We start from the raw sequence: 15167 nt of genomic DNA, 5'->3' as shown, positions 1-15167 counted from the left end.
ATCTAATCAAGTCCTTCCTTCCTCTGGTAACGAGAAATTGGTGCCAGACTAGTCTGGGAGGATAAGGCCAGTGATTTCATACATTGCCAGGTAACCGGAACTCATTGCGTTCAATCACTTTTACAATGCCTGAAGTCGAATCCATGATGCATTGCTCAGAAAATCAACGATAGTGACCAATGCCGAATGGTTTGTCGATTGTCCTTCATTGATTTGGACTACTGAGATAATGTCGTTTCAAAATTTGACTTTTTTAACTTTCAATTGAACAGTGACGCAAAATCGTTGAAACTGGTTGCATTGAACTGCATTTGGTCAGAGAATTGCTAATGATCAATGGTTACAACGTTCGTTTCGGAATGTTTATTGATGGAGAAAAGCAGCTTGAGGATTACAAGGATCGCAGCTACCCTTATGATGACCAAGAGAAAAGACACATGAAGAAAACCCTGAAACACATTTGTGCGAAATTACGCTCGAAGAATTTTGCGGCCACTTGTCATGGATGTTATTGAGCACATGAAATCATAACGCATAAAATCCTGGGAAAATTACTACGGCAAGAATTAGTGTGCAGAAGTCGCTATAATGTACTAAAAATTGGAATATAGGATGTTGATGAAAGATCGGTAAAGACGGTTTCTACTACATAATTATTAGCAGCGCGAATTGCAAGTGGTAGTGTAGAAGGACATGTTGGAGTTGGACATGTTTACTAATTTAAAGTGGGAATTACGGATTACTGCCACTTCAAAATCCTGGACAACTTCATTCGCACTAAACATCAATTCAGAAGCGACCAAACAGGCCTTTGACGACTTCAGACTAAAAAATCTTATCTTCTGCGTGGATGGAATGTCTAAACTTGTACAGTTTTAAAAAAAATTCAGTACTTATTAAGGCTTTCACTTTGGCCGATAAAGTTAATTTTTTTAACGATGTTGTAGTGGTGTTCAATTTTCTGCTCAAAATCGGATATTTATTGCTAAAATACGAACATGATCGGCGAAGTATCCGTTATTGAGGATAGGTTGAAAGAAAGCTAACGTTAAAAGTGCGAATAGTTCAGACCTTTGTGAGTAGATTTATTCTATTGGCTATCATTCTTTGACGAAAAAGTATACAGCGGAAAGAAGTGCTGGTAAGCAATATTTATGTTAAATCTAGCTTCACATATACGAAATGCTGCTTTGGAACAGTTATAGGTGTATAGTAAAATAAAGCACGCTGAGAGAAAGGCAAAGGGAGGGGCACGGATGGTGTAATGGATAACTGGTGACCCCCCGGAAAGGGCAATCATCTGGTTGGAAGTTCGCACCGCCCCGAAGTTTTGCAAATATCTCAGTGTCTTAGCGGTTATTTCGATTGATAATAACACTACCGATTAACAGAAATAGGTAGTTAAAAATGAAATTCAAAATTATAGGTGTGTTTAAATCTAGGCAAATTTTCATCTTTAAATTTTGACCCCAAATTAAGTAAAACACTAATCCAGCACAGTATCAAAATGGTGTCTTAATGGCATCTCTTAATGGGGTATATTTAAGGAAATATCAGCTTGAAAACTAAACTATATTTGGCACTCGACATGATTACTACATTAAATCCGAAGGCACTCGAAAAAGTCTCTTGCACGCTTTCTCGACGCTTTTCACCCGCTCGATGCTGATTTCTTCAAGTGTTGGATGGTCCAATTGTAGGTGAGGAAATCGAATGCTGTTTTCGGATGTTGACTGGTCATAGTGACTAGACATGTGTAGATAACATGGTAAACCCTGAAATTTTCGATTTTCACAGTTTGAATCCATTGATGCCAATGAATATGAACTGTATACTCCGTGTCGTCACTTTACTCTTTATATTCGTTTATGTAAAAATCACTCTTTTATATTCGATCACTTATTTTTAATTTCAAAAAGGAATATTATTTTGGACAAATAAGCAATACTTAGAAAACTAAGTATAAAAAATAAGGTATATCCATTTACCACGTCGCATTTTAAAAAAAAAGAAGAGCAAGAGTAGAAAACGTGAACTATGTTAGTTTTTGTGACACTCTCCCTAGCTAAGATAAGTGCACGTTAAATGTAAGATGGCTTTAAAAAACAACCTTTTGAAGGATGCGAGTAATCCTAAATGCTTTATGCCAAGGATTAAAAGTCCGAATGACGACTGCAGAGATTTTCATGTGACACAAAGGTTTTGATTTAAAAAATTAGTACATAAAGGAGGCAACCAGATGATATTTTATTGTTTCTGGTATAATAAAAAGTGATTTCGCCTTTTATGGTCATTGTTTTTCCATGAGATAGCGATTTTTTACTGTGGAATTATACTTCTTGATTCTTCTTCTTTGAACGAGCACGAGGTTGTTAAGTTTATTATGAGGCTGACGTTTCGGCCGTATCGCCTTCTTCAGAGCCTGGAAAGGTCGACTGACAGCGATCTACCAAGCCAAACACGTCAATAACTCAAACAGAGAAATTCAAAAACCAAGTCCTAACCGCGTAAATAACATAGAATACTCACCACTTCTCTGCCTTCGACCAACCGCTAGGTTGTGTCTGCGGAAGAGGAATGAGGTATACTTCCTTCTAGAGTGCCCCTTTATCAGACTAGAAGATCAACCTGATATATTGTGCGAAATCACGTGTGATTAGGAGGCACTCTTCCTTGCGGTTCATGTTTGAGTTTTTGAAATTAATCCAAAATGCCTCAAGAACTTTGCGTGTCGATATGCTAGTTTCTTGCTCAAGAATATTAACCTTAACATCAAAATCCTCTCCGTTGTGTCTTTGTGTCCTATGCGTGCCTAGTGGAGTACTCGTTTTGCTTTTAAATTTTCCATCTAGGTGTTCTTCTATGCGGACACAAAGAGGTCTTCCCGTTTCGCCAATATATTCGTCTCCGCAAGTTTGCAAGAAATCAGGTACACTGTACCTGAGATCATGCAATCACCGTCTCTGCCCTGAGGGCAAATGCAAAATAATATAATAAATAAATATAAATAAATAAAATAATGTAATACAAATACAAAATATTATACATTACATGTTTTACACATACATTACATGGACGATGCAAAATTTTTAATAACACCAGTTATTTATCTGTAAAAAGTGAACTACCAAAGTAGGAAAGTACTAGTAACTTTTCTAAGGTGTGTGTACTTTTCATTTTAAGCTTATTTCACTTTAAAACATTCATCATGCCATCTCATTGTGTCATTGGCCTTTTATGTCAAGAAAGTGATTTGGATGTCCGATGGCAAATCTCCATTTTGCTGACGTATGACAATGTGACAATTCATTGTGACAGCTTTCTACCAGTACATCTCACATAAGAGATCCAAGAACAAAACCAAGTTCTTCAGAATTCACAAGTTATTCAGGATGTACTGAATTTTAGTGCAGATGTAGTGCATTCCATAATGATGTACTTTATGTACGAATTTCTAAATAAGAGAAGGCATTTGTACACCGATAGTGTTGGTATACAAGTATTCCTTTGGCTGAGGACTTACTGCATAGAAGGACCTATCTTATGGGCTGTATTATAATATCGCATATATGTATGTTCTCGAACAGTAAGGGTCTAAACCAGCAATAAAAATTGGTGGTAATAAGAATTAATAATTGTTTCCAAACAGAAAATCTTCTCACCCCTAATGTCTGAACAGTCTGAAGAAGAATTCTCAAAGAACTGCAATGATGCTGTTATGTATCCAAATTATTTCCAATAATTTCACTGTCGTGAAAAGAAACACAGTAAGTTAGAACATTTATCATTACTGATTTATTATTACATCATAGTGAAAAGCTGTCCTAAGGTAATGAACCTCAATGTCTAAACAAGGGAATATCTGCGTTTTCTCATTGGCCATAATCTGTAGTGTATATTCTCTTAAAAAAGCAATACACTCTTGTCCCAAATTGAGCTGCTCTAAATGGAGGTTTTTTATAAATTATTAGGAGAGAGAACAGTTTTCGAAGAGCTATTCGGACATACGATTTACGTCGAATTTTCTTTTCTAGTGATTTCAAGAAGTGCGGTAAGAAAACCTCTGGGAATCTTTCAAGGGATGTATACCGATTTTGGTACACATGGCGTTTTTGTGTTAAGGAAGCGAACCGAAAAGCTATATTCTAGGCAGCAGAATCCATTCAATTTATTCATTAAATTTCATAGAGTACTATTAAAATTAGGAATTGATAACACATTAGAAGTGATACTGTTCAGCAAAAGAAAGTATTGGTTCGATCATACACGAGGACCATTAAGCCTATCATCCATCCGGAGTCGGGTTGGAGAATTGGTACCAGACTTGTTGAGGACCAATTGGCTTCTTCAAATCCGCATAACTGGCGACTACTTAAGGGTTGAACAACAATTGTTTAATTTTCAATTATGAAGTAGTATAAGTATCAATATCCTTCATATTTTTACCCAGATGTCTCTTTAGTAAATTCCAGAAGATTACACTTTCCTAACCATTTAACAACATAATAACCTTACTGGTTCAATGCGGCACCAGACCAACGAAGCCCTTAAACCTGAATTTGGTTTGTAACATTGTTGTCGAGCAGTTCGTCTGTTAACAAATCGGAAGATTCAAATCGCTGCTCTCATGAAAACAATCTCAGGTGATAAAATAACGATGGATTGTAGACGATTTATTTATAAAGGTCATAATTTACTTTTAAAATGATATAATCCTGATCAAACACAACATGGCTACTCTGAAAAAAGGAACAGTTGGAATCTACTAATTCTACCAACGAGACACTTTTCTTTTGTTCGCATAGCATTTTGACGTCTTGAAATCGACGATTTTCCTGAAAACGTTTTCAGCAGCGGTCTAGTTTTTAAAGACTTCTTAGTAGTAGTAGCTTTCGAGATTCCTGCGAAAAAATGGTAATCGGTTAGCCAGAGATCCGATGTGAAATGATTCGTATGTGAAGGTTACGTAAATCTATTAGTCGAGAATCTACAGCGTTACAGGTACCAGATTTTGTCGAGGATTTTTGTACAAAATAATTGACTGTTTCTGGTTGCCCTTTTTAAAATGTGTGGCAAATTTGATCTAATTGTCCAACAGCCATAAACATGGATCTAAAAAGCGACAATGTTGCTAATTTCAAAACAATTTCCACGTAAATTAGTTCTTTTATTAAGGCTAGCAAACGGATAAAAAGAATCGCGAAGAAATACCTTTTTAATATGTATCCACCCTACACACATAAATTAGTTGGGCATTTTAGATTCTTTCGAGTTTTTTCTTCGTTTCATTAAACCACAATATTATTTGACATCGGTCTCATCCTATGCACACTTTGGTTTTTTTATGTTTTTTTTTTCATCGATATTTCCGTTTTCTTGCCAAGTACGATAGATTGTTGTGGTTTTTGTTATTATTTGAAAAATAAAGGACAATCAATCAGTGCTCATCAGTCTCGCGCTATGCATTCGACTTCATCAAGCATTGTAGAGATTAATAAATGCATATATTTGCCAATAAAATGACTTTCGGTGGCCTACCGATCTATCACGTCAGTGTGTTTATCCTCTCAACCAAGTCTGGTACCAATATACCGATTCCAGAGGAATGGAAGGTTTAGTGTGCCTGGGTACGGGATCGAACCAAGGATTGTTGGAAAGCGTATTGCAGGCCACCTCTAACTACTACGCTACACGCGCACCATTAGTATTTAAATCAGGTGTATTGCAAATGCCATTTGAACACTTTCAACTATAGCAACACTCCACGAAAGTAGTGTATTGTAACCATTCAGGATTCTTTTTGAGATCAATTGAGAATTGTAGAACTATTTTATAATTTTCTGCGTTATTCGTTTCCATCTACACATGAGACTCTACCTATCTTTATTCATTTATTCACAGATAGGTCAGTGACTCCGTCATTGATTGCCAAATAAAATCATTACAAAATTCTTTCTGGTTGAAAGCCACAAGCCATATGACGTCTTACTTTCAAAGGAAAGGATCCTAGATAGTCGATCTCGCGCACGCTCCTCCTCCTTAGGTTGCAAAAGAATTCTTCATCAGTACTGTCCGATACGCTTGTTGAGTGTTCTCTACAATTTTTACACGAAGATTACCCTCTTCTGCATATCGTGAACTTTGAGTCACAACAACAGCAATCAGGATTCCGTCATGAAACCTGTTGTATGGACCACATCCAGGCCGTATTCAGGACCATAAGAGTATGTCGACAGCATCATTTGCCTCTTGAATTCACTTTTTTCAAATATGACATTACATTAAACGCATTTCCAGCGTTGGAACGAAATGTATCACAAAAACACAGCTTTTATATCACCCTCTAACCATACATCGTGAAAGAGATCCAGAGATCGAAATAAGAAATTAGAAAATCTCTAGTTAAATATAAGATTTGATCCCATCTATTGCAGCGTTTGGTCAGGAACAGCTACTTTGTAAGTAGATTTCTCGTGAAAAGTGTCTTCTGGTTGAAGGCTCCTCTCAAGCGATGTTGAATAGCTCGAGGCCAATGATTGCCTTAGGCGAACTAGCTGGGAGCAAACCTACAAATAATACAGCTATGAAAACCAGACATTGCGAAAAATTACCGACTCACATATTATAGTAGACATCCTCAGCTTCTGATCGAAAAGTCGCACGTCCTCTTTGGTAATGGGATGTTCTTCAGGAGGGCAGAATGATAACTCTTCACCAAGAAAAGCATCCGTAAAAACGAATCCCTTCACACAGATGTGAAATGTCTTTCAATTTCTCGAAACTAAAACTTCGTGAGCTATAAAAAATACAAGTAAGAAATATGTACAAAACTATTCTGAAATGACAGAGATACCTTTAAGAAAGTAAAAAATAGTGAAACGTAAGGATATGAAAACACCATATTCATGTCTCAAAAGAGAAGAATGAGGAGAAAGTAAATCAACCATCTTAGTCGTTGACGAGTGCGTTCTTCTCCCCAATATACCATCACTTGAAGCTCAGTAGCTGTTCGCTGTTGCTACAACAAAACTACTTTAAATGGATCTAATAAGTTTCGAAATCAAAAGGGAGTACAGAAATACAGGTATGCAAAAACGCCTACTGCTGTTGACGCAGTAGAGACAATTGAGTTCATTGAAGATATGGGAGAATGGAGACGTATGGAAACCAGCTTTAAAAAGGCTAAAATAACTGTAGGCGATATTAAGCGCGTCAAAATTTTTTGAAAAGTTAGATGAGCGTTACGATAAATTTTTCTTCAGGATAAAATCATAATTATAAGTTTTAAGTGAATTTTGTTTACGACCACATATCTAAATGTGTTACTACAGAGGACATTTAAATGAAAATAAAAACAAGACGTAAGCAAAATAAATAACAGTGAATATCCTTTCCTTAGAGTCACCACGATCTATCACAATTCCAGGAGCTGGACGAATATCAGCAGGAATGTGTTCCAGAGCGCCAGATTCTGTAGTGCATAAAACGACTACACGTGAAAACGCTCGTCTAAAAGTTCAAGTTTTATAATGAATCATATAAGATATAATCACATACAATGCTCTTCCAATAGCTTCTGAATCAACAACGGTTGTTAGTAACAAACCGGTTTCCTGAGTTTGTCAACGAAAATGAGAAAGTTGATTCATGAGAAGACTGTAAGATATAAGTTCCATTTCGTGAAATACGTAGGTCATCTCTGGCCTTCACTGTAACAACTGCAGCTCCACCCAGTCCTCGAACCGGCATCTTAAAAGAAATAATACTTTATGTAGAAGTGTATTAGAAAAGTAGAAAGAAAAATTAAGAGTTTATTTCAGCTGAAAGTAACCATAAAAATGAAATTAACACCATTGAAGTTACACAACAAAGATTTAAGAAAAGAAAAGAAACAATGAAACATTATCTATAAATAAAAGCTTATAAGAAAAAAAAGAATACCCTATAGTTCACTTGAGGTCCACCTCCTCCCTCCACCGCAATCAGAAGATTTGTATAGAATCGAGCATTCTGAGACGGGAAAATTCAATTCGAAGCGGAACAGTACGACGTGCATCCAGAAGTAAGATTTGGCTGTCCAAGAGCTGCAACCAATATGGTCGTTCTTCATTAGAGCATTGAATAGTGATAGGAAAGATTTTAGAAAATAACTAGTGTACAGTAAAAGGTGGTCCAGAATGACTGAGCTTCGCCCTTATTTGAAGAGAGGTATCTGTACGATTGGTAACATCAACGTTCGAAACAGCTGTATCTCCAATAGCTACGAAACCGAACGCTACTTCGAGTTGAGGGATATAAAGCACAGACCTAAATCTCAATTTTCAGAAAATAAAGCTGTCATAAAATTCTTATTGGTAAGTGAAAAAAAACCTCCGCGTCGGATTAGAAGTCAGTTGTGAAAAGCATGGAACCATAGCGTTTGTAGATAAAGAGCTAGATGATCTTGCAGAGGAATGCGGTCGAGAGCTCAACTAAAGATATATTCGTCAACTTCATTCACTCGCACGTCATTAGGTTGTATGGGGCATACGAAAGAAGTGAATAACGACCAAAAACAGCTACGAGCCGCTCTCTGGGGAACTTAGCAAACCTATTAGTTGCCTTACCGACATTTGAAGAGTATACGTGGACTTACTTCTTCAAGCTCTGAAGTGTCTCACCACTTCTTCCCAATCATAGAATCAACCAGTATACACAGAATCAAGAATGATTATGACTAATGTATGTTGTGTGCAAACCATCCCAGCACAACAGATATAGGAATTATATCTCTGATCATAAAAAATACATAGTTGGTTTTGGCTTACATTTACTCACAAACAGCAATAGGACGCAACATATAGTACTATGCAGCTAACGGAGTGAAGTGTCATCATAGAGATATGCGTACAATTAGCAAAATATGTATGAAAAACAGCTTGAATAGCTAATAAACAAGCAAACAACAGCACGGAAGTTGATGAGAGCGAACACAAAAATTTATACACAAATACTAATTGTTTACTTATTATACATAGAGTGCTTGCTAATTAGATCCTACTTGCCTAGCTTTCCCTTTATTGATTTCGTAGCCTTATAACCCTAATCCAAGGATGGAAAATGGATTGTATACGGGGTTTGAATGCAACTTTACAATCATTCTTCTATTCATTATAAATGGCCCAGAAAGATATCAGAGAGACAGAATAAGATGTAGAGAGCTTTAAGGTGAACATTGGGATGGCTGACAATAATGATTGTGGCTTAAGCCACCCAGTTGTAGTTGCAACTTCAAAAGATTTGTACGTTTGTATTTTATAGAATAACACACGCAAACGTCGCGATGCTCGAAAAGGATCACCACCAGGAACGAATATTGTAAGAGAAAGAGGAACTATTAAAAATCATAAAAGCAAAAAAACCGCCTCACAACGCACCTCTCCCTCGCATGAAACCTTCCCTTGATTACAAGCAGCACCATGATCCATTTTCTAAAATGTATACATTAGGAAATAAAAAAAAGAAAATCAAAGAGAAACCGAGAAGGAAATAATATTCAAATGAATGTTGGCGGTACCATTCGCTTCGGAGTAGAGTCTTCACCATGTAAAGCATTTTGAGAGGTGAATTTTTAGCCAGATATATTTCCAGTTCGTCTTGATCTAATCTCTTTTTTAACCCACCTAAGACAACGTGTACAACGTCTAAATTTTGTGTCAAGCCCATGGAACAACGTATAATTTCTCATCTCTCACGCAACGAATAATATGTGACTCATGATTTTCACTGTAGTTTCGCAATAGCCCGCCCCTTATTTGTGTATTCGGCTCTACAATTTGGCTTATCTATTTAGTTTTCCATGTTTCTATTGAAATGCGTTGCTGTCGCCTTTGGCGGTCGATTTTGCAACACATGTAGTATATTTCTCCAATTTTATACAACATTTACAACTATCCACTTTAAAGAAAAGTATTTATCGCCTAGGAACCCTATAATAAACGAGGCTTGGCTCGATCTCGCGCTCCAAACAAACCGAACTCTCCATCCTTTGAGATCAGGAAAGTGGTTCCAAAAAAAAACATTACCTGGAAACATCGGTAGGCCACGCAAGATCGTATAGGGCAAATATTTTACCTGTTCGAGGCTCAGCGTAATAGATTGTAAATCCCAAAGTTATTGACCAACGCCAAAAACTCTACCCTCTTATAAATTCAGTACTACAACTATGATTCTTAAAAGAGATTTCAAATGAAAAACAACCAATTGCTGGTAATAACTGGATGTTCCACGGATTTCCACTCACTGAGGTTTTTCCTCACTGATGGATCTCGAGCCGGTTAGTCGTGAGGCTACGTGGCGCGTCCCCAGGTGGCGGATAGGGGGTCAAACGCGAACCAAAAGCGACCTTGTGCTTCCCAGAGCAGCAGGTGGATCAAAGGGATGAACACTCTTTTTCTGCTGCGCAGATCTGGCAGTGCAAATTGTATTCTACAAGTCAATTCGGCCAAAAGCCTGCAAGCAAGTGACTAGGAAGTACATGGGAGGCGGTTAGGAGTCCTGTCCACTCAACTCCAATGAACTCTGGGAAAGACTGGCAAGCTACTTATTAGTATATTCAGTCCCATGGTTAGAGCCCGGCAAGCTACCCCGTGGGTACAAAAGATGCCAAACAGAGTAAAATAAATGAGAGTCATTCCCCTGACCACGAAAGAGCCCCCGATAAGGCAGCGTTGGGTAGGACGAGTACGGAGAGGCTGCTACAATCTCAGGGCTATCTGGGCTACCTAAATGTGATAGGACTAAGGTGACGATCTGTACCTACAACGCAAGATCGCTTGCATCTGAGTCCGCTGTTGAGGACTTGCTGATGCAGGCCAGAAAGATCAGATACGACGACATCGGACTGGCTGAGACGAGGAGACATCCTTTAACGCCGTTTATGATCCTGGAAAAGAACTCTTCCTTGGAACATGCGACAATAGAGGAGTTGGAGGCGTTGGTGTCCTCGTCAACACGAGTTTGGCCATGAACATCGAATCGTTTAAACAACTAACAACCCGAATCGGACGGTTAGGTTGAAGAGATGTGGGCCTATGCCGGCTCTAATTATCTACGTCGTCTACGCAGCTACCTCAAGCTACGACGAAGATGAGGTCGAAGCGTTTTATATGGACTTGGAGAAGTTCTACAGAGAAGATCATACCTCCTTCAAAGTCATAATTGGCGACTTCAACGCTAAGATTGGACCGAACAGGGAGAGAGGCTATCCGAGTTTATCATGACGACCAAGACAATCCATGGTAACTCACAGTTCCAAAAGCCCCTCTCTCAACGCTGGACGTGGGAATCCCCCAATGGAGAGTACCATAGTGAAATAGACCACATCATAGTAAACCGAAGATTTTGCATAACCGATTTGGGTGTGCAAATGCACTGGCTCGTCTCTTCACAGGCTACCTGTCAGAATGCAAGCTTCCAAACAATGGAAGACCAGCAAAACCGTGTTGTTGTAGAAAAAGGGAGACCTCCACGACATTGGCAACTATCGCCCAATCTGCCTGCTGTCCGTCGTAAATAAACTCTTTACTAGAGTCATTCTCAACAGGATGGACAGAACATTGGACGAGGTACAGCCATGCGAGGAAGCAGGGTTCCGAAAAGGATTCAGTACGATAGACCACATACACACAATAACGAGGCTCATCGAACTATCACGAGAGTATAAAAGACCGCTCTGTCTCACTTCATCGACTTGAGGAAAGCCTTTGACTCCGTTGAGACAGAAGCGGTTATAGAAGCTCTGGGAAACCAGGGCGTCGCTACCCAAACACCACTCCTTCGTGAGCTATAGAAGAATTTCACGAATAGAATACCGTATCGCCATTTTACAACGCAATTAAAATGAACGTAAAGAGGGGTGTTCGACAAGGCGACACAATGTCGCCAAAACTTTTCACATCGAGCCTCGAAGCCGTTATGCGAAAATTGGAATAGGACAATGAAAGAGTGAAAAATGATGGTCGGCAACTACACCATCTTCGCTTTGCTGATGATATCGTCCTTATAACATCAAACATCAGTCAGGCGGAACGAATGCTTGCCGACATTGACCGAGTATGTGGAAGTATTGGTCTTCGACTATACATGACGAAAACGGTATTCATGAAAACGGATCGGTCTCAAAGGCCCCATTTAAGCTCAACGGAACAAATATCTCCGAATGCAACAGTTATGTGTACCTAGAAGAACTCGAGAACTCAACATGATGAATGACGTAGCTCCATAGCTGAGCAGGAGGAAGAGAGCAGCTTAGGGAGCTTTTAAGAGCATCGAGGATGTAGTGAAGGAGGATGAAGAACACTCGACTCCGTGCCCACACTTTTGACTCAACGATGCTTCCTGCATTAACATACGCATCAGAGACCTGATCGCTACGTAGGCAGGATGAAAGAACACTCAGCGAAAGGGCGATGCTAGGAGTGTCGCGTGTCACGCAAGTGAGAGAGGGAATACGAAGCTCGGACCTACGTCAACGATCGAAAATTAGAGACGCCGTCCTTTACGCCAAAATGTCAAAAATAAGGTGGGCCGGGCACGTGATGCGACGAAATGGCAACCGATGGACAAGAGCCGCCACGGATTGGATTCCTCGGGATGTCAAGCGCACAACAGGAAGACCACCGACCCGATTCTTCAGAGTTCTTTACAAACACGCTGAACGAATGGTATGATGCTCAACGTGTCCCTAGAGCGAGCAGAACCCTTTGGACCACTCTTGCACGCGACAGGGACAGATGGAGGAATTACTGGCGCCCGCTTGATTCAATCGAAGATCAACGGGAATACAGGTGATACAGTTGAACTGGATGTTAAATTGTATGTTCAAATAAACGCTTGTGTTATGTCGGCCGAAGAGAACTGAACTTTTTCGAATTGTTCAACGAGTGTAAAAAATACAATTCATAAGCCACAGAAACATCCAGTGTTTCTCATATGCGAAGAAAGTAAAGAGAGGTACATAGAAGGACAAAGATGACTTCAGTGGTGGAGCAATTTGATGCATCACGACACTTGGATTATCGAGAACAGATTTTGCAATGGACTGCAGCTTCTGGGCGAATGAACAGAACTTTAAGAATTTTTGGAGTACTTCTAATATCTCGTTGTGAAAGTAAAATGGCTTGGGCAGGCGACGAATCAGAATCGAGGGTACCAACATCTTTTGAAGAGATGAACATATTTATTAGACTGTGCCTTCACATAACAACTGTTAACACTACTAAGAGGAATTCCAAACTTCGCTTATGTATTCCATCCTCTTGAATCCCAAATCCCATCAAGAGATAAATTTGAAAATCTGTCTTACTTAGCTTACAATGAAAGTAGAACTGGAGACTTTTAAAATGTCTTCTAAACAATATGCGAATTGCTAACTTTGCTTCAGTAGAGAAAATTTCCTGTTTGAAAACCTCTCTAGGACGCTGGAAAGATTGCACAAGCTCAAAGAGTTTTCAAATTGGTGAGTAGAAGCTCCTTAGGTAAAGGATTATCTATTCGGCTTTGATTAGACCATGAAGGAAGTGGCATGTGGTCGATTCCATCAACCATCATAGGAATGATTGAATGCGTATCTGGCCTATACACTAGCCAAAGGTGGCCCAATGATGTTTCAAGTTAGTGCTTTTATCCTTCCAAACAAGTTTTAACCAACTCGTCATCCACGGAGAGATGAAGGCATGGTGACCTTAGATGAAGGGATCGAACCTTTGTTCGATACAGTGCATATTGCAAATTCACCTCTAATCACTGCTCTACACCAGCCCCTCCTGAGGTTATATATATGTATATATATTATAAATATATAAATGTTATATGTATATATGTTTGTATATATGTTTGTTTGTATGTATATATACATATATACAAACTCCACAAGTATATATATAAATGGTATACCAAAAGGTTCAAAAGTTGATGGCAAAACGTTTAGGTTATACGAGTTGTTACGATAGAGTCGAGTATCTCTAATGTCTTCAATGATAAAACATATGGAATCATAATAATAAGCTGGTACTCTTAGTTTCCTTCTTCTTAGAACAGTTCCGTCGCGAAAAGAACTAACCCGTTTGCAAAAAAAATTTTGCAAACTTTAATTTGTACAAAATAAGCTTCTCAGGCGACGCGTGATATAACGTCTGCATCGGGAAGCTGTATAGATTAAATATATGGAGAAGAGCAATAAAAAAGTAGTGGGTGGGCGAGCAAAATAAAGAGCTGAAAGGAAAATGAATCATGCTAAATAGAACGATAGCAAAATAAAGTCAAAGAACAACCGTCAATGTGGCAGAAACCTTTGAAACCATTTCATTGTCAGGAACAATTGTCTTATTCATATCTGTAGTTTTATCCTGAACAGAATATGTTAGCCTTGAAAATAAATCAGGAAGACAGCCTTTACAGAAACACTTGAAACTTAACCTACCAAAGCATTTCTGCCACAGCGAATCCAGCCTAAACTACAAATATATTGCGCAATGTTATTGCGGCAACTATAAAAGACAGCTCCTACCATGATTCCACCACTGCTACATGATTTAGTGGAAGAGAGATTACGCGAGGTACACGGCAATGATGGTTTACTTAAATAGAGCAGTGTGAATGCACCATTTTTTACTAATTAAGATATATGCACTGACATATATGAAACCGGAGGCGCAAAAAGGTGATTATGAGCTTTTCGTGGCTTCACTCGACTTTTTCTATGCTCTTCCAACACCTTCATTAACGATTCTGTGGAAGCACCAGAGGGTTGTTTCTGAAAAATTTTTCGTTTTAATTCTGGAAAGGTGTCCGACTAATAAGAAACATTTTCATAAACGGGTTAAAAGATTCGACATTAGAGATAATTCCACCGTTCTTCCAAGAACTCAAACACCGCGATCTCTTTTTTAACGAATAAATAACTGAGAAAAACTATGCTGTTTTTCATGCCAGGGTTATCAATGTTTCGCAAGAATTTACTAACCTAACTTATGTGTAATAGTCACTTTTAAATATACTTCTTGCTTAAGTTAAGACAATAAATACTCGTTTCAGAATTTTTGATTATCGAAGATACACTCTTCGTTAGGATCAAAGGTATACCTTTAAAACCTCTTGAATTGTCCTTATACTTAAATGAAGCGATC

At 38.6% G+C, this 15167-nt stretch overlaps 1 long non-coding RNA gene across 1 annotated transcript; it reads right to left on the bottom strand.

The window, feature by feature from the left end:
• Window positions 1-8110: 8110 nt before the first annotated feature.
• LOC309798256 lies at window positions 8111-14371 on the bottom strand. The gene is made up of 3 exons (XR_014293034.1): window positions 14313-14371; window positions 9417-9470; window positions 8111-8471 (listed from the first exon to the last, which is right to left on the bottom strand). It is a non-coding gene; the product is annotated as an uncharacterized lncRNA (long non-coding RNA).
• Window positions 14372-15167: the final 796 nt, after the last annotated feature.

Source organism: Mesoplodon mirus (assembly GCF_964341445.2).
Source record: "Mesoplodon mirus genome assembly, contig: HAP1_SCAFFOLD_2431, whole genome shotgun sequence".
NCBI classification, from domain to species: domain Eukaryota; kingdom Metazoa; phylum Chordata; class Mammalia; order Artiodactyla; family Ziphiidae; genus Mesoplodon; species Mesoplodon mirus.
Note: the sequence above shows the minus strand (reverse complement) of the source record. Positions and strands in the feature narration are given on the sequence as shown.